The 23132-nt window shown below is 43.4% G+C and overlaps 2 long non-coding RNA genes across 2 annotated transcripts; one reads left to right on the top strand and one right to left on the bottom strand.

Moving 5' to 3' along the window:
* Window positions 1-1916: 1916 nt before the first annotated feature.
* On the bottom strand, window positions 1917-12986 carry LOC309442970. The gene is made up of 3 exons (XR_014184712.1): window positions 12742-12986; window positions 8078-8190; window positions 1917-2678 (listed from the first exon to the last, which is right to left on the bottom strand). It is a non-coding gene; the product is annotated as an uncharacterized lncRNA (long non-coding RNA).
* LOC309442971 lies at window positions 11862-21502 on the top strand. Its single transcript, XR_014184713.1, has 4 exons — window positions 11862-12645; window positions 17937-18199; window positions 20045-20182; window positions 21371-21502. It is a non-coding gene; the product is annotated as an uncharacterized lncRNA (long non-coding RNA).
* The last annotated feature ends 1630 nt before the right edge of the window (window positions 21503-23132 follow it).

Here is a 23132-nt window from a genome sequence, read left to right as displayed (position 1 = left end):
GTGTCTCTGCGGAGGCCGATAAGGACGGGGGAGAGGTGGTGGTCCCACCCCACCCGCTGACCACACGGCCTTTCCCTTTCCTCCTCCTTCGCTCGCTCGCTCTGAGATGCCAGGACACACGGGAGGAGGCAGAGCTGCCTCCTCATTATCGTCTGGCTGCAGAGAAAGCACCCGGCAACATCTGCCCGAGCTCCCCCGCCTGCGTTTGTACCCTGTGTTTCCAGCTCTGTTGTTAAGTCATTTATCAGCTCCTCCAGCGACACGCGGGGAGTTCACCCAGGGGACGGTTTTGCAGCGTATTTGGGAAGCTCTACAGCCCCCTGCATGCAGAATTTTGGGAAAGGGTGGCCTCAGGTGGGAATCACAGAATCCCAGAATGTCAGGGGTTGGAATGGACCTCAAAAGCTCATCCAGTGCAATCCCCCCATGGAGCAGGAACACCCAGCTGAGGTTACACAGGAAGGTGTCCAGGCGGGTTGGAATGTCTGCAGAGAAGGAGACTCCACAACCCCCCTGGGCAGCCTGGGCCAGGCTCTGCCACCCTCACTGAGAAGAAGTTTCTTCTCAAATTTAAGTGGAACCTCCTGTGTTCCAGTTTGAACCCATTACCCCTTGTCCTACCACTGGTTGTCACCGAGAAGAGCCTGGCTCCATCCTCCTGACACTCACCCTTTATATATTTGTAAACATGAATGAGGTCAGCTCAGTCTCCTCTTGTCCAGCTCCAGCGCCCCAGCTCCCTCAGCCTTTCCTCACACGGGAGATGCTCCACTCCCTTCAGCATCTTGGTGGCTGCGCTGGACTCTCTCCAGCAGTTCCCTGTCCTGCTGGAACTGAGGGGCCACAACTGGACACAATATTCCAGGTGTGGTCTCCCCAGGGCAGAGTAGAGGGGCAGGAGAACTCCTCTCAACCTAGGATGGTAGGTTTCGGCCAGCAATATCACATTTTAGATTCATAGAATCATTTTGATTGTAAAAGACCTTTAAGATCGAGTCAAACCATTAACCCAACACTGCCAAGTCCACCTCTAGCCCATGTCCCGAGATTGCTCCACTATATTTACACGAGACCACGTTGCCTTCTGGCAGTTTCCTTCATCAGTCAGGGACGTGCCAGAAATCTCTTTTAATCCTCCCACCAACCCTCTTCAAAAGCTTTTACCCTCTAAGGAAGGACCTCAAGGGAATCCCAGACTTGGAGCTGATTTCTTCTCATGTTCCCACAGCTGGGACCTGGTGGGAACAACAACCAGATGTCTTCTGGGTGCTCACACTCACAGTGCCCACAGTTGGACATATTTTACCTTTCTCAGACATTCCATGTTGGTAGTTCTTTTAAATAGTAGTTTTGGTTACAGAAAACTGATGTTCTGCTTATTGGTATCAGTACCATGTGTGCTCCTCATCTGGAGCCACACAGGCACATAATTAACCAAGAGAATTTATGCAGCCCTATTGAGTTCTGCTCAAATATTTGCACATTGTGAGAATCTTTGTAGGACTGGGCTTTGCTTTAGGCCAGCAACTGTTTTATTATCGTCGTTCCAGAGGGAGCTTTCCTAAATTTACATTGACTGTGTAACTTAAGCGTAGACAAATTTCACCTGAGTGCTTTTCATGCTGTCTTGTATGACCATCAGGAGAGGATCTATTATAGTAGATGTATATACACATATCAGCCTGCACTAGAAAACCTTTTATTTCATTCTGAGTTTTATCACCGGGTAATCTTTCAAGTATCTCTACAATTGAGCAGGTATTTAACAGCCAGTCTAGCATTGAAGAACAGATATTTTCAAAGTAATTTTGTGTCAAGAAAAGTCTCTGCGGATTCAGTTTAACAAAGACGCAATGGATCTGACCCTTTGTATTCTTTGCCATTAAAGCTAGTAAAATTTTAGCTTTTAACTCTGTTGTTATCTTGCCAAACACCATTTCACTCCCAGGAAAGACTGGCTTTGTATCATGGTAGGTGTGATAGTTGCCCACCTTTGCTTGTAGCTTTTATCCAAGAGTGCCAACATTTTTTCCCCCCTTTGTATTGCCAGACCTTTTGATTTGTTGTGTCTCTTCTCTTTCTGAGTTAACATAGTTATTATCTTGAAAGAAGATTTTCCTGATCAGTTGCCATAATAAACAAAAGTTTCATTTACAAAATTGGTTTGGGTGTTTATAGACATTAAGCACATTTGGATCCATATTGTTCATACCAAAATATGAAATCCCAGCCTTCTTTTTCACCTCTGAGATTGTAATGTAAGACATGGATAATTGTTTATGAAGGATTATCGAAACGTATTAAAGTATTTGTGTGATGGGAACTAAACCAAAAGTTTGCATTTGCTAATCCTCTGGTGGACATTTGGAACGTGATGAAATGTTAAGAAAGAATTTATTAAAGATATTTTCTTGTCGATATGTCTCTAGTTTTTTAACTGCAGCACAGCAAGTGAGACCAATCTGACTCAAGGATTTAAAATGAAGAATACTAATCCACTACTAAATATTCTAACATTTTGCTAGTTGGACCACCCATTTTAAAAATAGTATTTCATAATTAATGTTCTTCCCACCAGTTCACTTATTCCATTCATTCCAATGTCCCTCTTTGTGATTTGACCTCAGCTGGCATCCCGGTGTGGTAGATGCTGCACCAACTCGAGTCTGAGATGGATCCTACACAAATAGTTTCCAAGGACAAGCGAGGCAAAAGGTGGTCGAAAGGGACCAGGATCATTTAATACACAAATTAAAACTCCCAGAGAGTGATGAGACAGTCGTCCCAAAATCACCCTGGGAACCTCTGGCACAGCCAAGAGCTGAATGAACATCTCCTGAGTCCTTCAAAGACGAGCCTTCCTCACCCCAGCAGTTGATTTTCTAATCCAATGCCAATGGAAAGAACCCTTTGATTTCAGGGTTGTTTGAACTGAGTCCCAAATGTCCCCCCCCAAATCCATGGTTGTTTTCCCAAACAACATAAAGATAAGACCTTATCCAACGCAGAGAAGCATTTTAACATTTACTTTTGTCATCTGTTGCCCAGAAGTTCCTGGTGGATGAGCAGGAGCTCTGTACCCTTGCTGGTAGCCAGTGTACTAAGACAGTTATTTCTTCTTGTCACTTCTTGTTATTAGCCACGTCTCACATGGGTTACATTGGTACCATCATTCTCTCGTTTTGGACCTTGCAGTTTGAATTCAGATTATTTTTTTCCTCAGCTCTCATCTCATATACAAAGTACTTAAAGGAAAGTCTGTTTTCCACAAATTCCGTGATGCTATTTTTGCAAATCCAATATACAGACTTGAGCATCAAATATGCAACTTATTCCCCCCCCTCCCCAGGTTATTATACAGTGGAAAATTTTGAGGCATTTTGGAGTTGAAACAGGACATCACGATATCAAGAACATAATTAAACTTCATCACGTATAAAAAAGCCCAAACATATGGTTAGACTATAGCGTAAATCTACTGACTTCAGTGAAATTACAACAGCCATCATTTTAAGCCATTCATTTCATGTCTTGCAATGAGAAGACACACTGTGCAGATTTTGCATTATTATCATTCCCATCAAGGTAGAAACCAGAAACCAGCAGCTAAAATTTGTAGCCGGTATTTCCAAGAAAAGTAAAGACCCATGTTCTTTTCCTCTGTCTTATTCCTATTTTAGCCCCTGTGCATTTGCAACATCTAATTCCTACATTTGGCAAAAAAAAACCCACAGAAAACCAACAAACTCGAAGCAAACCCAAAGGCTGGCTCTGTGGTTTCTGCTCTGAAAGCTCCCGGTCAAAGCTCTGTCCTAACAGTCTGTCCTCTCTAAGCCTGCGCTTACCAAGAGGCTTCAAAGCCAATATTTCTGACGCATATTGAAATGCCCATAGGGGGTCTGTTTGGTTATCAGCTGATCTATTCTCGGGGTAAAACCCACACTGGTGAAGTCATCCTGGGTAACGGGGCATCCTGAATGATTTTTTATTTTTGACAAATATTCAATTTATTTTTGGCATCTGCAAAGACAAAATAAAGAAGCTTTAGGTTGCACTAGGCAGGTTTTTCACGTGTCATTTGAAATTTGAAAACTTCCCTGTCAAAATTAACTTACGCAGGAATATTTTTTGCCCAGTTTGTGTTTCACACGCTTATTACTCTGTCCACTATTATTATTTAGCGTTTACTCAGCCTTGTTTTCTGTATTCACCTGTTGCATCCCTTCTGGTACTGTTTTAAAAGCTTTCCAAACCAGAGCCTGGCTGCTCATGGGACGATTAAACCATGGAGTCTCGGTTCCTGCATCACACCTGTGATGCTGCTACAAATGCAAACGCAGCAGCAAGAGTCCTGATCGCGGCAACAGAAAATTTCATTTCACCTCTGAAATGTAGAAAAGTCAACCTGCAAACCTTCTGCATAAGGTGCTAAAAGGGAATCGGTGAGGGGAGAGCAAGTTACAAGTGGCATTTTCTTGTTGCGTTATGAGCTCTCCTATCAAATTGAAGAAGAACAAATGGTCCGTTTGTTGCGGACATGCTGCCCATCTGTGGCTGTGTCTAATCAGAGTTAATTATGATGAGCTGAGCCGCTGGAATCCTCCTGGTCCCCGAGCTCTGCAGGACCCACCACTTTATTCTGCAGCTTCCACTGCCAACTTCTGGAGCTGCCTATTATCAAGCAGCAAAAGGTAGAGATTGTACAGGATCCCTGGCAAGCAACACAAAGTATCCCAGCTTAATACTAAAGCAATGACTAATCAGGGGATCCCAGGAGGACGCTTTGCAATAGCTCTTGCAAGGGTAATGAGGACAATTTTCATGGCTGCGACACTTTAAGCCAAGCAAAACGCGAGGTATCTTGTTTATTCTTGTTTATTCTTTCCTGGGGCAGCAGGTAACAGAGATTCAGAAGAAGACGACTCATCCTGGGAGAAGGAATGCACCAAGATGGGTTGCAGGACGAACAGCCACGGTTGTTGTTTTATCATAGCAGGACTAACAGCTAAATTCTATTAATTGCCGAATGCTGTTTTGTTTGGCAAATACAGGAAGCAGTTTACATGGCTACGCCGTGCTCTGGTCCGCAGTCCTTCTGAAATAGTATTATTGTAACGGGATAATACTGATTAAGGACGGTTCCCTGAGGAAGAAGGGCCTTTTGATGACTGAGTCATTTCCTTTCCCTGCTCGACTCCAGCTCGATAGCGATAGCGCTGCTCTCACCGCGCACACACACCCTTTGTGGCCAGGGGCTTCTCCAGCCTGGAGCTCAAAGCACACAGCTCGGCCTTAGGTGGAAACGCCTGAGTCCTAAAGAAACCACTGAATCACCACAAATACACCAGGAGTCCAAGCAGAGACTGTTTGGTTGTTTGGTTGTTTCGTTGTTTGTTTGTTTTCCCAAAAAATGTTCTGTTTGCCAGTCCCTTTTTCAAAACTACAAGATAATACTGTCTTTGGCTACACCACTCTGATGGAATAAATTTTCAACCCTTCTGTAAAATTTAACTTGACAGATATGGGGAGTTTCCCAGTCAGATTCTGTGTTGTTAACCAAGTCAAGTGTTTCTGTTCCCTTTTGTAGAACATGCTGAGAGCAGGTTGGCTCTCCCCACCTAATCCTAACGTAACTACTCTGCACAGTTCTCATAGTGTGTACTTGAGGGTGGGTGGGTGTGTTACGGGTGGGATGGATGGATGAATTCATGAAGGGATGGATGGATGGATGGATGGATGGATGGATGGATGGATAGATGAATTGATGGGTGGATGGATGGATGAATTCATGAAGGGATGGATGGATAGATGAATTGATGGGTGGATGAATGAATGGATGGATTTGTAGGTCCTGGTCAGCGTACAGTCAAATGATATTGAGGTACCTCAGGATGGAGAGTAGGTGAAATAAAGCTGTCTAACCACTTGGACAGTGTGAAGAGGCCATTATGTCAACCAGTTTTATAAGAGAATTAACTTTACACCAACTGTTCCTGTGCCATATTCACACACGCTGTGGCATATCTATCTCATAAAAAGCTTCCGAGGGAGGTAACCCTAAACGGATGTGGCACCCAAACATCATCATCATCTTGCTAAGCGTGGGCAGCTCTTCCCCTTGACTAATGTTGACCGATGAGGACAACTTTCCCAGTGCAAACTGGTGGAGCATTCAGGGGAGGGTTGGCACCAGTTTGCAAAATAACCCTTTGGGTGGAAATAACCCTCTGTGTGGAAGGACCTCGCTCTGCATTCTTGCAGATGCTGAGCTTTTCTTTTATGTTCTGTTGAGGAAATACAGCAATGTTTGGAGAAGCCAAGCAGGGAGGCAAAGAGGAACCAGGGCTCTTTTAAAATACTTTGGCCACAAACAAAAAGTCCTAAAATGCTTTTTTTCTGCTCTCTGTCCCCTCGGCATGCAGGGACCAGCAGCCAATTGCGTTATGGCACTGCTGATTACTTATGATTCCCTTCCTGTGAGGACAGGCCCTGATGTGTTGTTTTTTGATAACGCTGGCTCCTTTCGAGCAATAATGCTGGTACAGTTTCCTGCCTAATCGGAGAGCAATTACTGTACCTCAAAAGGGAAAACATTTAGAAGAACCCAGTTTTAGCTCAGAAGTGATAACAGGGACATTTTCTTGCTAAGCCGCGGTTCGAATTGAGCTCATTCAAGCATCTCCCATGGCAATACGTGACAAAAATCAAAGAGATAGGAGAAGCTGAGAGTTGTTCTTATCTACCATGTTCCTACGTGATCAGGATCTCCTGCTACTTGCGTGGTTTGGGAGCTGGGATTTCCTTGGTGCCCATCAGTTGTAAGAGAACATGAAATCTTTACCCTCTAGGTCCCTAATCTGAATTTGCTCTAGTTTAGGAGTCAACAGTGTTTGCTATTACTGATTTCTGATCGTGTTACCTGAACTAGTGGCCTTGGTCTTTTCTCCACTGATGGCAGGTGACCAGATCCAGAAGCAGAAGGCTTTACCTCAGCGGTTTGCAGAGCTGTTTCTGCCTTTGCTCAGCTGGTAAACCCATCACTATTTTCAGGTTAATTTTCCCAACCTCAATATTTGTCCTTTTACCTCTACTTTTCCTGTTGTTTTCCCATCTCTTACACAGAGAAGCGCTCACTGCTTCATTGAGCCCCATGGTGGTGGTACCCAAAGGGATGTGATCGCATCCCCCAGTCCCGCATCCCCCACACAACCTCTTGACCTCCACCCCGGGAACACAGAACACTAAGAGTTCACGGATATAAAATCTGAAGCGCTGAAGTAACAAAACCCTCTTTGCCTGAGTCACGATTTCCCCGTTTGGTCTGATCTGGGGTCACCGTCCTTCCAACCTCAGCAGAAGGTTTTTACCTCAAGGGCTATTGCGATTACTGAGTTGCTTTTACATCTCCGTTCCTCTCTCCCTGAGATGACTTTTGTCAGTTTCGTTGTTTGTTTTAGCGGTGATGTTTTTAAATTGAAGCCTGTGTGCCCAGAAGGCACATAAACCAAGAGGCTTTTAAAAGCCAGAGGATAAATAAAACACAACCTTGAATAAACAACAGGGGTTTTGTCCTAATTTCCTTCCATTCCTTAATGGTTGCTGATAAACTATCTGAATTTCTCAGTGTATTAATGCCACAATGACAGTAATATGAAACCCATAACCCCACAATAGCCAAATCATTAGCTTTTAGACAAGCAATTGTTTCATTCAAAGTGGTTTGTAGGCTATTGTGGGCTCACCAGTCTGCTCCTTTCTCTGCCCCATCACAGGCTATTTCAGTGAGATGTATTTATCCAAGAAAACTGCCAAGACCCACTAATAGAAAAAAATACCTTGTTTGACCAGGTAAGAACATGCACATTGTGTTTCGCTACTGATTTTATACTTACTACTCTGTTGCTAAGTAATATTGTTTATTTGTGGATTAAAACCTTTCTTGCTATGTCAGATTGTGACTGACAGAAATATTAACAATTTATGTTGCTTTTTTTTTTCCTATGCAGAGCAGCAACAAAGTAAAGACATTATTTTCAGGACCTAGGAACATGTTTCTGAGTGAAGTGGAGAGACATACCAAGGAGACTTCCTTAAGAAGATTCACGCCAGGTTAAGCATGGTCCATGTCACTGCTTTTGTCAGCCAGAACTTCGAGTCTGGTTATTCCAGAGGAGCCAACTGGTCCCAGTTCTGCTGATTGAGATGTGAAGGGGAGGTCTCAGCACCATTTATGCCTGTTGTCCCCTACAGATATCACCACCACAATGGCCTTTCCTTTATTGTTCCTGGTCATTCAGTGCTCACACTGGAACATCCTTTAAGGTTATGGTTAATTCATCCCTGTGTATTTTTTGACACCGAGGGTGGTGAGAGCCTGGCCCAGGTTGGCCAGAGAGGCGGTGGATGAACCATCCCTGGAGACATCCCAGGCCAGGCTGGACGGGGCTCTGAGCACCCTGAGCTGGTGAAGATGTCCCTGCTCATGGCAGGGGGGGCACTGGAGGAGCTTTCAATGTCCCTTCAACCCAAACCGTTCTATGATTACCAATCTATGAGGTTTTCTGCTTCCAGCAGCTATGATCCATGAGTCCACTCACCCCAGTTGTGCGCCAGACTCTGTACCCAGGGCAAGTCAAAACAGCCCCAACACCCACCCCACGTCTTGTTTTGAGAACATTCCCAGGGCAAGTCACACCCAGTTCATTTTTCTTTCTGGAAGGCTCGAAACAAAACAAGCTGCGCTCGGTAACATAAACACACAAATGCTGAACACGGCCAGAAATAGGCAGCAAGCAAAACACAATTATAGAAAAATACGACTTTGGGCAAGTCTAGACACAGACAGCATTCGTTTTGCATGTGTGTGCACTTAATGTTTATTGCTTGGCAATGGGCTACATGGTAGAAAAAATGTTTATGCTCTGTATCGATCCATTCACTTTTGTTTATTTCAGGACGTGTATAACTTTTACTAAAGGATGGTGAAAATTATCACAACCACATTTAACTTTGCTTCAGAAACAAGCAGAAGATGTAAACAGGTCAATTCATAAACATACTTTTAAAAAGTGCACATAAAATGGCTAAATATCCAGGACTGAAAACTGGGAATTCAGAGACAGATGGAAAGCATAATAGTTTGTTACAAGAGCAGCAGATGAGCATCATCCTAAATAGCAGTAATTGTCCACCTATTGTTTTTTCCTAAGGGATTATTTTCTTATATGGCAAGAAAAGAAGCCAGATCTGTCATCAGAAACTCAGTCTCTGATCATCCACATGAGAATCAAGCAGGGTATGGATTCAAGTATTGAAAAGAACAGTGTGGCTTTGTTAAACTATGAGTTTACAGAGCAAAAAGCAGATGATCTCAGCTTCTGCAATGTAAGACATGCAGGAAAAAAAAAGAGATTTGTAATCTAAAATTAATTTACATTTCAATCGTGAAGGCAAATTAAAGTTCTCATATGCTCAGGATTGACCCAAAACCAAGAGAAATGGGAGTTGAACGTTCCCCTCCCAGTCACCAGCCTTTTCTTTTTCATCCCTACAAGCGTCTTGGCCATTGCGACGTGTCCTCAGTTCATCCTTGGAGCTGGGTCTGAGAGCAGCCAGCCTGGCTGCCTTGTGATGGATTCTCTCAGTTACAATGATTTGGAGAAAAATATTGTTCATGGGCTACATAAACAATTTTAATTGGCTCAGGCGCCCCAAATGTGCTTTTTTTGTTTGGCTGCCAAGGTTGCTTTCTCGCTTGCTAATTATGTTTCGCTTTAGCTTTCAGCAAAAACAGGAAATCAAGCATCCATTACTCGAATGACAACTTTTCAACGAGGCAACATTTCAACATCCATTGTGTAATTTCCGACCTCGAGCCGCCTGGGAGCTAAATGCCTTGAGAACCGTATATCCCCGCTTACAAGGGCCTTATCAGCCCCCTGTGCTCTTAAATAACAGGGCACAATGTTTATGAATCTGGAACATGGACCAGAGACATTTGCCTCTGCTGGTCCCTATCCCAAGAACCCCGCTCCTTGACACAACATTTCACTAATCCTGCAGAAGAACTTCTCAAGAGGCTTTTGCTTTCTCTGAATGATGCCCATTTTCATGGCATTTCTTGTCTCCCATATGCAGTAACAGGTTTCTTCTTCCAAATAGAAGATAACTGGTAGGACAAGTTCAATATTCACCTGCTGCTGGTACAGAAGATGAAATACGAAGGAAGCTGGGAACTATCACCCATGTGTCAGGCAGCTTTATTGAACCATCAGTCCAACTCACCTACTCATTTTTCTCACAATTGTATCCAAACCAGCTATTTTATGTCCTCAAAGAAAGTTCCACATAAACGTCTTTGCGAATTTAAATTATCATCATCCAGGTCAGTGGACACGGAACTTGGTGCAAACAAAGTGTCTGCAAAACTGTGGTTACAGGTGTCGTTTTTCTTACATAAAGTCTCTGATGTAAACATTGTGGATTTGCCCAGGATGTCTGAAAATCAAACAGGCAAAAATCTAGAAACAGATTAAAATATAGTCTCTCCTCCCTTATGTGAAAATATAGTGGTCCTAAGCCACAGCCACAGCAGAAGAGGGTTGTACATGTATTTTCCTTTTACATCTCTCTTTCTTTAGTGCTGATATTGATTCTAAGCTCCGATGTGGTGTATTTTTTGTTAACAAGTCTTGCATGTTAGATGTTTTTTTCCCTCCTGAGATGCCCTGTGTTTTGTGGTTTCAAAACACACAATCACAACCACCTGGAAGAGACGCTGTGTGCCATTTCCCAGCTCGGCTGTGGAGAAAAAGCTCTTACTCCTCTTGTTCAGCCAACTGAGCTGTAATTGGCAAAGCAATAGGTGTATACCACATTGTGGGAGTGAAAGAGGATGCCCTTTAGATTACCTATAAAACCCTTTGATTCAAACTGCTGATGTTGCCATAGGCAATTTGCTAAGCTTATTGATCATCTTCTGTTTAAATTAAAGTTTGATGTCCTGGAACAGGCTATTCAGCACCAAGAGCTAATGGGATGGGATGAGATACAGGGAGAGAGAAAAACACATGCACACATGGGAAATGGATTGTGGTCAAAAGGAAAAAAAAAAAGGGTTATATGCTGAATAGGTTCCATGGGTCAGCTAGCAATAAATATCGTGGCAATAAAAGAGTCCAGTGTGGATATCGAAGGTACGGGATTTTGCTGTGTAATTAAAGGAAAATGGGCAGCTTGTTAGAAAACTAAAATGCCAGAGAAAGGAGGTGAAAAACAGAGTGGTAAAGATTTATGATACATATGTGCATGCAAGCTGGGTGTTTTCTGCCAGAAACCCAAGCTCCCCCAAGTTTTCGGTAAGTTGGGTTAGATGTGAGCCCGTACAGGCAGGAGGTGGTGGGATTCAGGTAAGAGTTGGCCAAGGCAGCTTGGAAGGGGTTGTCCCTAATAGCATCCCCCTGACAATCTATCATGAGATCACTCAAACTCAAACAAAACAAAAGCTTTAAAAGGAAGAGAAATCAGGCTTTCATAAAGAATGAACTCTGCCTTGTTGGAGCTGTACCCAGTGGGACTGAAGCTTTTTTTCCTCATGAAAATCTGGCTTGGTTTCATGGTCTTAGACTAACTTTCAACTATTTTCATTGCACAAGACCACAATTGTCCTATCATTGATGAAACATAAGCACTCACTCAAGGAATATCAAGATGAATTCTGTATTAGAGTTACCAAAGGTGTAACTGAGAGCACAATTAAACTCACTTTAGACCTGGAAACTGTGAAATCAGCCTTTGCATAAGAAGAATTGAATCCTGCAGAGCTGTTAAGCCATAGACCATTGGCAGAATGGTTTGGGAAGTCTTTCTGAACTAGGATTTCTCTCTAAGCCATAGCAGAAGCATTGCAGTAGGGCTAGGGATGCATAATATGTGTACATGGATGAAGGGGTTTTCTCACCCCAGAGGCAGGAGGACAACAGCTACTGCTAAGTTTATGAGTACAAACTAGGACGGTATGAAGAGTAAATTTTGCCAATGTCAACTAGGAAGTAATTTTATAATCCCCAAACCTTAATAAAGCTGAGATAGTCTTGGTAAATAGTGATCCTGTGACATGAATACCAGCAACATCTCCTCAAGATAAGCTGGCGGCTGCTGTTGATTTGGTAGGGGATTGTCAGATGCTCTCCCATTTCTCCAATATTGCTGTAAATATGTGAGTCAATGATCCTTTAAAAAGGAAAGGCTTGCAAGATATGGATCTACTTCCGAGCCGTCAAAGAATCCAGAATTTTTGTTAGTTCCTGAGCCTGTCCTCTTGGCATCAATCACAGGACATGTCAGTAGCTTTAGCTTGCAGGTTGGGGGGAGGATCTTGTTCCCCAAGCTAAAAGCCACTGAAGTCCCAGGAATAGCTTAGACAGCTTGTATCATTCCAAAGAAAGAGTTTTCACTGTTAAGCAATGGAGGAATTGCCTTAATTGTCTGATCTTGATGCTCATGTCACAGCACCGAACAAGATGTGGTCCCACTCTTGTTGGAAAGCAAGAGGAACACGAGGAGGGAAGCAACTCCTGGAGTAAAGATACAAAGACTTGTGACAACAGCGATGTGTCCCACTTTCCTTCGACTAAAATGGTGAAGGTAAGAGGCAGACGTTTACCAGGAAAGCACAGTGGAAATAAGAAATACAAGCTTTTTGCTACCACATCACGCTAAGTCGCATCATTCATTGCCCACCTCTGCTCTGGAACAAAGTACTTGGTTGCTCCACACCTCACTTACTGCTTTGTATCCATCCCGTATAAACACAGCAAACTGTGAGGTTTAAACCATTAACCCTTCTTGGCTGCGAGAAAGCAGAGAAACACACCGGCAAATCCTTCATCCCTTTTCTAACACAGGTCCGAGAGGCCCAAATGACCCAACTGCAGATGTTTTCCAGCCATCGAACCTTCTCTGGTACCCAGCGAGCTGCGGTGCCTGGGAAGAGCTATCGCAGGAAACCATCTGTGCAGAGGCAGCTTTCGCAGGAAACCCAGCCAGGCCAGCACCCATTTTTTATTATTATTTCTCTCCCTGACAGTTTTCTCCTTGACACGTTAGCTAAACGACACCGGGGAGGAAGCGACTTGTCAATTGAAATTCATCACTTATTATTAGCCGTGGAATGCAAAGCACTTTAGTTAAGAAACCAATGCGTAGCAGATTTGCATTTATTTCCTGTAGACGTAGTTAACAGGAAATCTATTTGAAATAGGAATAATTCGAAAACTACAGTGGGCACTTTCAGAATCGTTGAATCATTGAGGTTGGAAAAGACCTTTAAGATCATCAAGTCCAACCATTCAACTTTTCCTGAGAAGAGTAATTTTGTCTGGCCAGAAGTTCATGCTCAGTGTTTTGGTGAATTCTTTATAACACAGAAGTGTTAGAAAGAGGGCTGAAGAGAATAGGGGGAAAAAGAAATCAATTAGTGGACAATTCTGATGAAAACTTCAAACGAGTCACAGAAAAGCAATAGTGCAGAATGTATCTGCAGGATCTCAGTGGACACTCTCCTGAGAAAGCAAAGCAAACCCCACCTTCTAAATTAAAATTATGTATTTTCCATGTCTAAATAATGACTGAAATGGCCATTAATTCTACAACACCCATAGGGTGGTGGGAAGAAAATACAGAGAACTATGCGGATCTTGCAAACTATCACATTGCTCATAACCATTGTTGAAATACCATGGGAGTTATCCCGCCTTGGAAATCCTTTTCCTCTGCCCAGGCCACTGGATATGTAATTGTTCTATTTCCTATTGCATAAGACAACCAAAAGATCTTTAGAATATTCCCTGAGCAATTGCTATTCATAAAAATCTTCCTAGATGGAAACTGTAAATCCATAAAATAAATCTAAAATCTAAACCACCCTGTATCTATAGAATAAGGTTTATCAATTCAACGTAGACCACGGTATTTTAACAGCCTGGTGATTCTACTTGTGTTATCTTAAAAAAATACAATAATTCACCTTTTCCCCAAATACAAACCTAAAGTAAACTTGAAGTATATTGTTTCTGCCATACTCTGCTGTGGGGAAGACCGCTAGGTTTTGGAGTCAGCCTTGTGTTCACCCACTGTGAATGGCCTCAGGTTGGTCTCAAACTCTAAGTCTACAGTGCAAACTTAGGCTGGCTCAAAGATGGAAGGATCAAGTGATGCCAAATCAACATAGCAGTGCTGACAAAAGCTCGTGGCATGAAATAATTCATCATAGCAAAATTATACCCAAGTAAGACTGGAAGAAACTGCTCTAGAAGATGCTTAAGGTTTAGGCTACAAAATCAGTATTTTGCTGGTACGACGTAACAGAATAAGCAAATATTCCCCATTTAAGTCTGCCCCAAGTTTCCTACGCAGCAGGTAGAAAAGGAAATAGGAAATCAGACGTCAGGAAGGCAGTAGTCCTTGAGTCTAAAGGAGAATCTCTCAAAGCAAAAACAGGAACATGGGGGATCTTCCTGCCCTTCACCAGCACCCACGGCCCTGGGAGGCTGCAGAATAACCCAGCTGCAGGATGGGGGGGCAGAAATTGTGCAATAAGCTCAATCGGCGCTGAAATGAGGAAGGAAATAATGTGTTAAATGATTTAATTTTCAAAGTTCGCTTTATTCCTTACAGATAGACCTGGAATCGGAGCTGATTACAGTGCCTTGTTTTGATTAGCAGGGGGAGATCTAAGACGAAGACGTTTCTATCAGTTTCAAAGAGCTTCCACATCTTGTATTTCATTTTCATAGCGGGGTCAGGAATTCAAAGGACATTTATCTGTCATTCTTTACAGCTAAAAAATTATTCTCAACGATGCTAGTTTAATGCTAGTCAACTCCACTGACCTTACATTTCCTATACTTTAGTGGAATTACTGCAGATTTACACCAGTGGAAGTAGGTGCACTTTACCTGACACTAAGTGAATTTACAAGCTTTAAGTAGTCCGTACATGCTTGTTCCCCTTCTTGGGGGGTTATATGGAATTTATAGGTAATCAATTATTTTAGTTGGGTTTCAGCTCTACATATTCCATCACTCAGGTTTATTGTGTAATGCAGATAGAATTTGGAAGTTAATGGGCCAAGTGCACTCTCGGATGCACCCTGGGATGCTGCTGAGATCTGGTTCCCCCCCAGACCATCAGTCCTTCTGCCAGCGCCTCACAAATCCCCGCACCTCTGTGCTGCCGCAGGAGATTAAAGCAACATTTCTTCCCTACTACCCAGTAATCTTTATGCTCCGTGGTAAAGTTAATGTACGGGATTGTCGTTCAACTCATTTCACACTGGCTGCCAAGGAGCCTTCAGAGCACAATGAGGTTCTGTGGCTACCAGCCTGGAGCAGATCTGAGCCAGCGATCTAGAGGCAAAAGCATAGAATCGTAGAATCATAGAATCATAGAATCATAGAACAGCATCGCAGACCCATCTGTTCCTCAGTTTTAGAGGATGCGCAGTGCAGGAAGCAGTCACTGGAGAGCAAATACAATCACCATCGCTTCTAAACGAATCATTAAAAAGCACTGAGGACTCCTGATGCTCAGCCCTGCTGTAACTACTAGAAAGCACCTCCAGCCCCCAAAAGCCTCTAATTCTCAGGAACTGCAACTCTCTTGAGGCTCGGTGAAAAGGGAAACGGGGGAGAAATGTGTATTAGACAGTTCTGTTCTTTAGAGAGTGTGTTCCTTTTAATAAGGAATGAAGACAGGCTCACAGAGCCTATTAGTTGTTCCACATTCATTGGGAAGGGGAATGAGTTTCTGGCTGGCACACAGCTGCTGGGGAATACAAAAGCAAGACTCCTTTAATCTTCTGCAGCAGGATTGTGGTGTCCAGGCTTGTCAGAAGCTGCCAGAGGAGTGATGGCCTTGTCGCTGACAGCCTTCTAATTGGGTAGTAGAAAGCAGCTCTTAAAGCAGGTGTTTGTGCCAATAAGTGTGGCTCGACACCAGGAGAGATCTGTTGAGGAATGGAGAGGGGGAGTGGAGAGGGACTGCAGTGCTGGATGCTGTCTGAGCCCAGCTTGGCCTGGGTTTTACAGCCAGCAGAGCTTGGTTGTGCTGAGGTTATGTGTAGCTTTCAACTGGAACCAGAAGCAGTGGGAAGCAGATGGCCAAAAAGAGGTCTTTGTGTCCTGTCAATGGGACTCGAGCTCACAAATTGCCTAAAAGATGGGAGACACCAGAGCTGCAGGCACTGGAAAGTACATGCCCACCATGGGTTGTCCACGGGTTGTCCCATTCTCTTGCTCCGTGCCACATAACCACCAGCACTCCCAGTGCTACCTGCTGCATTGCTGGGATCCAGCCCTGGAGATCCACCAGCACCTCCTATGTCAGCCCCTGCTTCTCCAAAGACACTACAGAGCAGCAGTAGAGACTTCACGCTGGAAAATGCAGGCAACTTTCTGCTTTCACTGAGATATTAACAGGAGATGCTGAATAATTCCACCCTGAGACCTTGGTGGATGCCGTCTGAGTGAAGAAGTCAGTCAAAGCCAGCTGATACGTGTGTGATACGAGCTGCTGCACCTACGTGTTGCTGTGCTTACTTACCTCCAGAGCCGAGCCAAAGGGGAATTGAAACCACAGTTTCATCGGAAAGCACTCAGCCCTGCGGCTGTGGAATTAAATGCCTGTTCTACAGATAAATAAAGGCTGAAGAACTCAGTGTCTAAAATATCAGGAGGGAGAGCTGTAGCACAGGCGGGATGAGGGAGGCACCTGGCCCCAGGTGGGGGCTCTGGCTGGGGCAGAAAGTCCCAACAAGCGTGGCCGGACTCTCCCCAGCTTTGCTGTTGTTCCTGCTGACCAGGAAGAGAAGCTGCAGCTTCGTGGTGACAATTTAAGTCAGTGACATCAAGAGCCTAAATGTCCCAAAAGGGACTAAGAAACTAGAAAGGAGAGGTCCAGGGAAGGGTGCACTCCACAGCAAAATGTCTAATGTTCTTCTTCTGGAGAACAGGAGCTGAGGGGAGACCTTCTGATCTCTGAACTGCCTGAAAGGAGCTTGGAGCCAGGGGGGGTCGAGCTCTGCTCCCCAGGAACAAGTGATGAGAGGAAACGGCCTCAAGTTGCACCAGGGGAGGTTGAGGTTGGATCTGGGGAACAATTTCTTCCCCAAAGGGCTGTTGGTCATTGGAACAGGCTGCCCAGGGCAGTGCTGGAGTCACCATCCCTGGAGGGTTGGACAGACGGACATGAGGTTCTTGGGGACATGGGGCAGTGCCAGAGGTTGGTTAATGGTTGGACTCGATGATCTTGAGGGTCTTTTCCACCCAAAATGACTCTGTGATTTTGTGTCCTTGCTCTGGCAGGATGTGGAGAAGTCAGGTGTCTGTCAAAGGAGAAGAGCTGGGATGCACCAGGATAATTTCAACCCTCATGGACAAGGTTACAAAGGGGTGTAAAGGCCATATATTCTTAAAATGGGTCAGAATGTACGAATACTCCAACAAATAGAAGGGTTTGATAGGACCACTGTAAAGAGGAGATGTAGTAATGGAGTAGAAAGATGCCAGTTGTGCTGCAGCCACCTCTGTTTTCTCATTTGAATGATTCTCACCCTCAGACTTGTGTGCACGGAGAGGCAGCCGGACAATTCATACCCACAGCACTGAGAGGTAGCTGATAATTTGGTCAGCAGAGGAGTGCAGCACGTTTTACTAACATCTGTGCTAACTGGAAACGTACCCATCCAATTTTCTCCACTAGTCCAGGCACAAAGGTAGATCACTCCAATTATTTTTCAGACAGAATTAAGGCTGATGTTTACCATTATCTCCCTGGTAACCCTCTTCTCATGACTACATTATGCAACCTAATTGTAAAGCCGCCTCAGCTCACTGGGGTTGTTATTAAATGCATTCTGCTTCTTTTTTTTCCCCAAGGTCAAGGTTAATAATTAGGCGGCTGGTATGCCTGTGACAGAGCCTTGCTATGTAGAAAGAAAAGGAAATCATTTAAAGGATGCATCAGGCATTCCCAAGTGAGGAAATTTCTGCAGAGCATTAGAAGATCTGCTGAAGGTGGCCAATGAATCAGGCTGAATTAGTGAATATGAAGTAGTCCAGCACGCCAGTCTATGGATGAAGCTTGGACAGACTCACAGTATGGCACACATTAGATGGATTTCTATAAAGAATATGGGAAGGTGAGTGCTGAGATTTGAAGCTGAGCTCCAGCTTCTGAAATGAATAGATGAGCTTGGCTCCTCTGTGCTGCTATTTTCATTCAAGCTGGTGTAACAACAGTGGCTTGGGCTGTTTGGTTTTCTTCTGGTGTTATTTTTTCCCAAGGTCCTTGGTACTTGCACACAAAACTTGTGTATTTGCACAGCAAAACTCATCTGTCCTACCTGCTGCCACTTAGGCTGCTCTGCCTCCTTGGTGGCACCAGGATGGTCCATGTGAAGTAGGTGACACCAGAGTTCCTCATTAGAACTACGTTTAATTTGGCAAGTTTGCTTTATTGCATCTCAAGGCCCCAGGAGGAATTAAAAGCAGAAATAACATCACATATGGGAACAAGAGGAGCAATGTATTCCTGGAATGATGAGAGACTTTCTGGTGGACTGCCAGCCAGTGCCAAGGCTACTCCAGCTGCACGGCCACGCTCTCAGATGATAACACGAAATAGTGTGTCAGACAGAGCTGGCGGTAACCTTGAAAAGCTACTTTTGTTTGGGAAACAGCTTGGAAAGCAGCGAAATGTGAAACTACATGACTTAAAAGTCTGTATGTTTCTCTGTGTGTTTACAAATACACGCAAACATGCACAAATGTATAATTATACACACATTACACATAGGTAGAAATATGTGTATATACATAAAAACATAAACATATTAATATATATATACATATGTATATATAAACAGGGGAGCCTGAGCTACAGTTTTTTATTGTTCCGTGTCTCCCTCTGAAATTTTCCCCGAGGGAATTGCTTTCCCAGTCACCAGTTATTTTCCAAATGGAATGTATTTGTGGGTTTGACTCATTTCGGTTCAGATGTGTCTCTGCTGTGGTGTGTATGGGTTGGGGTGAGATATCTAACACCAAAATAAAAATTATCCCCAGTACTTACCATGGAAAAAGGCAAAATTACTTAAAAGGACTTTACTGTAGAGCGGTAGCCTTATGAAAACCATGACAGGGTAATTGGATCTGGCTTGTGTGGAAGGCGGCAAGGGCTGGATGGGAGCGAGAGAAATCAATAAAAGAAGAGAGAGGAAATGGGGAGGGGGAGCCTTTCACATTTTTACAGGGAAATAGCCCTTCATCTGACTGCCTGTAACTTACTTTTCATCATCCGTGGTGTGAGCTGCAGTCAAAGATATCTCTCAGCTATAAACACAGAGTTGGGGTTTTTTTTTCTTCATCTTGGTTGCTTGCCGAAGAAAATAAGGCAAAACAACCCAAAACTTGGTAACCGCTCAAACTTCTTCATGCACCAGGCTTCTTATCTAATGTCTGGGCCTCACGGTGCCAGGGCAAACCTCACCCTGGCCGTGGTTTTTATTGTTCTGGTTTGTTTTCTTCCAGTTCAAAAGGAAGGTTAACCCCGAAAAGAGAAGTGTGTCCTTGCTCAGGAGTCTTTAAGCTCTCTGAGTCACACTTTACCAAAAGCTTCCAAAGTACATTCAAGTTCGTGCATGTGGTCATCACTCCAGGAAAACTCCTTATCCTTCCTATCAGCACTTCTGTGCTCAGGGGTTAGAAAATGCGCTAGCTAGCAGAATGATGTGGAGTCTTTGATATGAAAAAAGCTCCAAAAGCAGCACTTGTGGAGACTCCACACAACAGAAATGGAATTATTTGCTAAAAAAGAAATGCCCAGATCCATGAAAAGGCAATAAGTACATATATTTTCTTTTAATATTACATAGTGGCGGTGTGAGTAACTGTGGATATGGCATTGATTCTCCAGTGGCATAGTCAAAAGTCCTCAGCAGGAGCTGGTTTATGTTCCTCCTCAAATATCCCGTGTTCTTTAACAGAGACCAAGGTCCCAACTCGTTCTGCAGCATCAAAGAAAACCCAAACCAACCCAAACTTCCCGCTTCTGGAAAAGTGCTGTCAAAGCTTCAATCCAGTGTGTGGTAGGAAAGAGGAGGATTGTCCCATTTTGCAAAGAGGTAAATTGAGGAATGGAGTGGAGTGGTGATTATTCTAATAGGAGATGGTGGCTCAGAGGCAGAACACAGCCCAAATTACAGAAATCCTATTCCTCTTTGCCACCTTTCATGTTAATCAGTCACCTTTAGTCATGGTCTGGAATTTTCTATCCCACACAAAGCATTAACAGAAAATCTAGGCCACTGTCACTGAGATTTAATTCTTCTATCTATGCAGACTCTTCATAAACTGCATTTTAGGCAACCAGCATTAGTGGTTATTAAGGGCAGCAAAGTTAATCTTACTGAGCACAGACTTCTCTAAATGAGGAGGGTGACCTGAAATAGTTCAATAGTATCCACAAGCAAGAGGGGGAAACAAGCTGGGATATTCTAAAGAAGTAAAAGTAGGAGCAACCTGAGTGGTGGTGATGATGAGGATGAGCCTGTGGCCTTCCAAAACCAAGCTGAAAATACTGAGTCCAAGAGAGGGTGTTCCTTTGGAAACACGCACATTGAGTTATGTCTTTAGATGACTTCACTCATAGAAATGATGCAGTTTTACAAAAATTTTCTTATTGTTAAATATCCGGAGAAGTCCATCCAATTTATTAATGGAATGTTATTCCAAGCACTGAGTGCTGAACGCAGTTACTAACAGTTTTGATCCCAGACGTGACAGGAATTAGACTATAGCGTGATTTTTATTAATAAAAGTTAATTGAAACCAAAATTCATCCCCTGGGATTTTCAGTCCATGAAGACAGAAAAAAAAAGCTGCAGCAAAAAGCACTGGAAAATACAGCTTCACAGAGCAAGGGACAATGGAACGAAAAGCCGTCACTAAAAATAGTGCTGGTCTCTTTGTCCCTGTGCAGGAAATGTCGGCACCACCAATTCCAGCCCTAAATAATGTTTTGTCTTTGGGAACGTCATTCAGCGGGAGGCAAAAGTAAATCAACAGCCAGTTCTGCTGAGGGAAGTAAACATTTGCAGATGGGAAAACTGAGGCAAAGAGGCATTAAGGGACTTGGCCAAGATGAAAAGAATAAATCACTCTTGATTACTGGTCATCTCTTCTGGTGAGACACAAGTGTCCTCAGCTGGAAGTGCTCAATTGCACTGTCCAGAGCAAGAGTTTATTATATGTAAACCCAATAAATGAAGACTGAATTGTCCCAAAAAAGTATATGACTTTGTTCCTCCCAGGTGTTAGAAGATGCGTCTCTTGGTCAACATGTTGAGGACCTTCTTGCTGGGCTTTTAGTTGTGAATTCAGTGGGAACTGCCACTAAATGCCAGCACAGAAATGTGAAGAGAATGTTCTTGCAGAAACACCACTGGGGTGAAACACCCCCCAGCAGTTTGGTAGACCCCATTGGGCCAGGACGCAGCTCCTTGGCAGCTTCTGGTCATCTTCCTCCACACTAGCGCCTGCAAAGCCAGGGCTTGGGTTGGTTTGAAACCCCACCTGACGCAGGGTGTTGCCTGGTGTCTTTGCTCCGTGATTTCTTCGAGATACTCTGACCACTATAATCCTCCCACCGCATCTTCTGACCATTCCTTGTTGAAGCAGATCAAGTTCGAGCACTGTCCATCAAGCATGGTGGAACAACACCATATATTATTTTAGATACCAGCAAACTGGCTGCTTTATTTTCACTTTTCTTAGCTCACGACTTTGCCTGGCATCTCTGCTTCATAGAACGGAGGAAAAACAGGAAATAATCTTGCAATTTTGATTCCAGTTCTTTTTGGAGGAGGAGACGGGTGGCGTCTACAGGACCATGGGGTGATCCCAGCACTCCCACAAGTACTGTGCTTACAGATCTGGTTCTAAGAAAGTTTGTTCTGGATCTGGCTGAAAAGAATGACAATAAAATAAATTGTGCTCTTCAGTTTCTCTATTGCACACTGTTCCACTCTTTTTATGCAGAAAAGCTTTCTGCAGGTTCTTGGTCTGTCCAGTGATGCATCTTCTCAACCATGAATATGAGAAATATCCCATTAGCTTCAGGGTGATTATCTGCTAGACCTGGGGTGGTCTGACCCAAGCAAGGAATCCAGGTCTTGCAAGAGCTTAAAAATTGTGTTTTCCAGTAATCACTTGCTCACTGTGTATTGTAAGTCTTTATTTTTCTGAATGAAGTAATTAATTATGTGTCAGTGTAGATGTTTTTGTTCCCTCACCAAAGCTTTTGAAGCAGCTGATGTCTTTTAGATAGACAAAGGGACAGAGGCCTTGAAGATATTAATTGCCTCTGAATTTTGGAAACATAAATAGAAGGGAGGCAGCGTGTCTGTAGTGAAGGCACAACTGTGTCATCTGAAACCAGAAAATGTACCTGGTATTATGGAATTGTTCCCATTATTCCATCAGGAGCTATTCAGAACATGAACATCCCAATCACCAGGGACATTTTGACTCCAAGTTTATACTTCATTAAACCTTGAGACACAGAGCCAGGAGAAACCAAGATTATAGAAGTGTCTTTTATTATTATTTTTATTATATTTTTCTAACACGTTTGAAGCCCTTGTGCATGTTTTTGACCCACCTTTCAATGGGATTTTTGATTTTTTCAAACCAACATAATAAAGTTCCTCACAAATAGGGTGGGGAGGGTCTTGCAATAGTTTAGTTATTCAGTCTTCTGGAAAGGTTTACATTTTACTCTTCCGATCCCAAAGTAAATACATGAGAAATTAAACAGTCATCACATAATTCAGTCCTGCCTGCTAAAAGCTAACAAAAGAACCTTTTCCTTTAACAGCAATAAGACTGACTGTCATACTGTAATAGCTTAAAATACATCAGAGATAATGTTTTTAAAGAATAAGAAAGATGTGTTCTAATGACCAGTGATGGCTCTAAAGTATTGTGAGAACTTGGTTCAAAGCCCCTTGAAATGAATAACAGCCTTCTGCTGACATTACTAATCTTTGAATCGGGCTCATTAATGTATTGCAG

This window comes from Streptopelia decaocto (genome assembly GCF_964273445.1).
Source record: "Streptopelia decaocto genome assembly, chromosome: 7".
In the NCBI taxonomy this organism is placed as follows: domain Eukaryota; kingdom Metazoa; phylum Chordata; class Aves; order Columbiformes; family Columbidae; genus Streptopelia; species Streptopelia decaocto.
The sequence above is the reverse complement of the archived record's forward strand: the minus strand, read 5'-3'. Positions and strand labels throughout refer to the sequence as shown.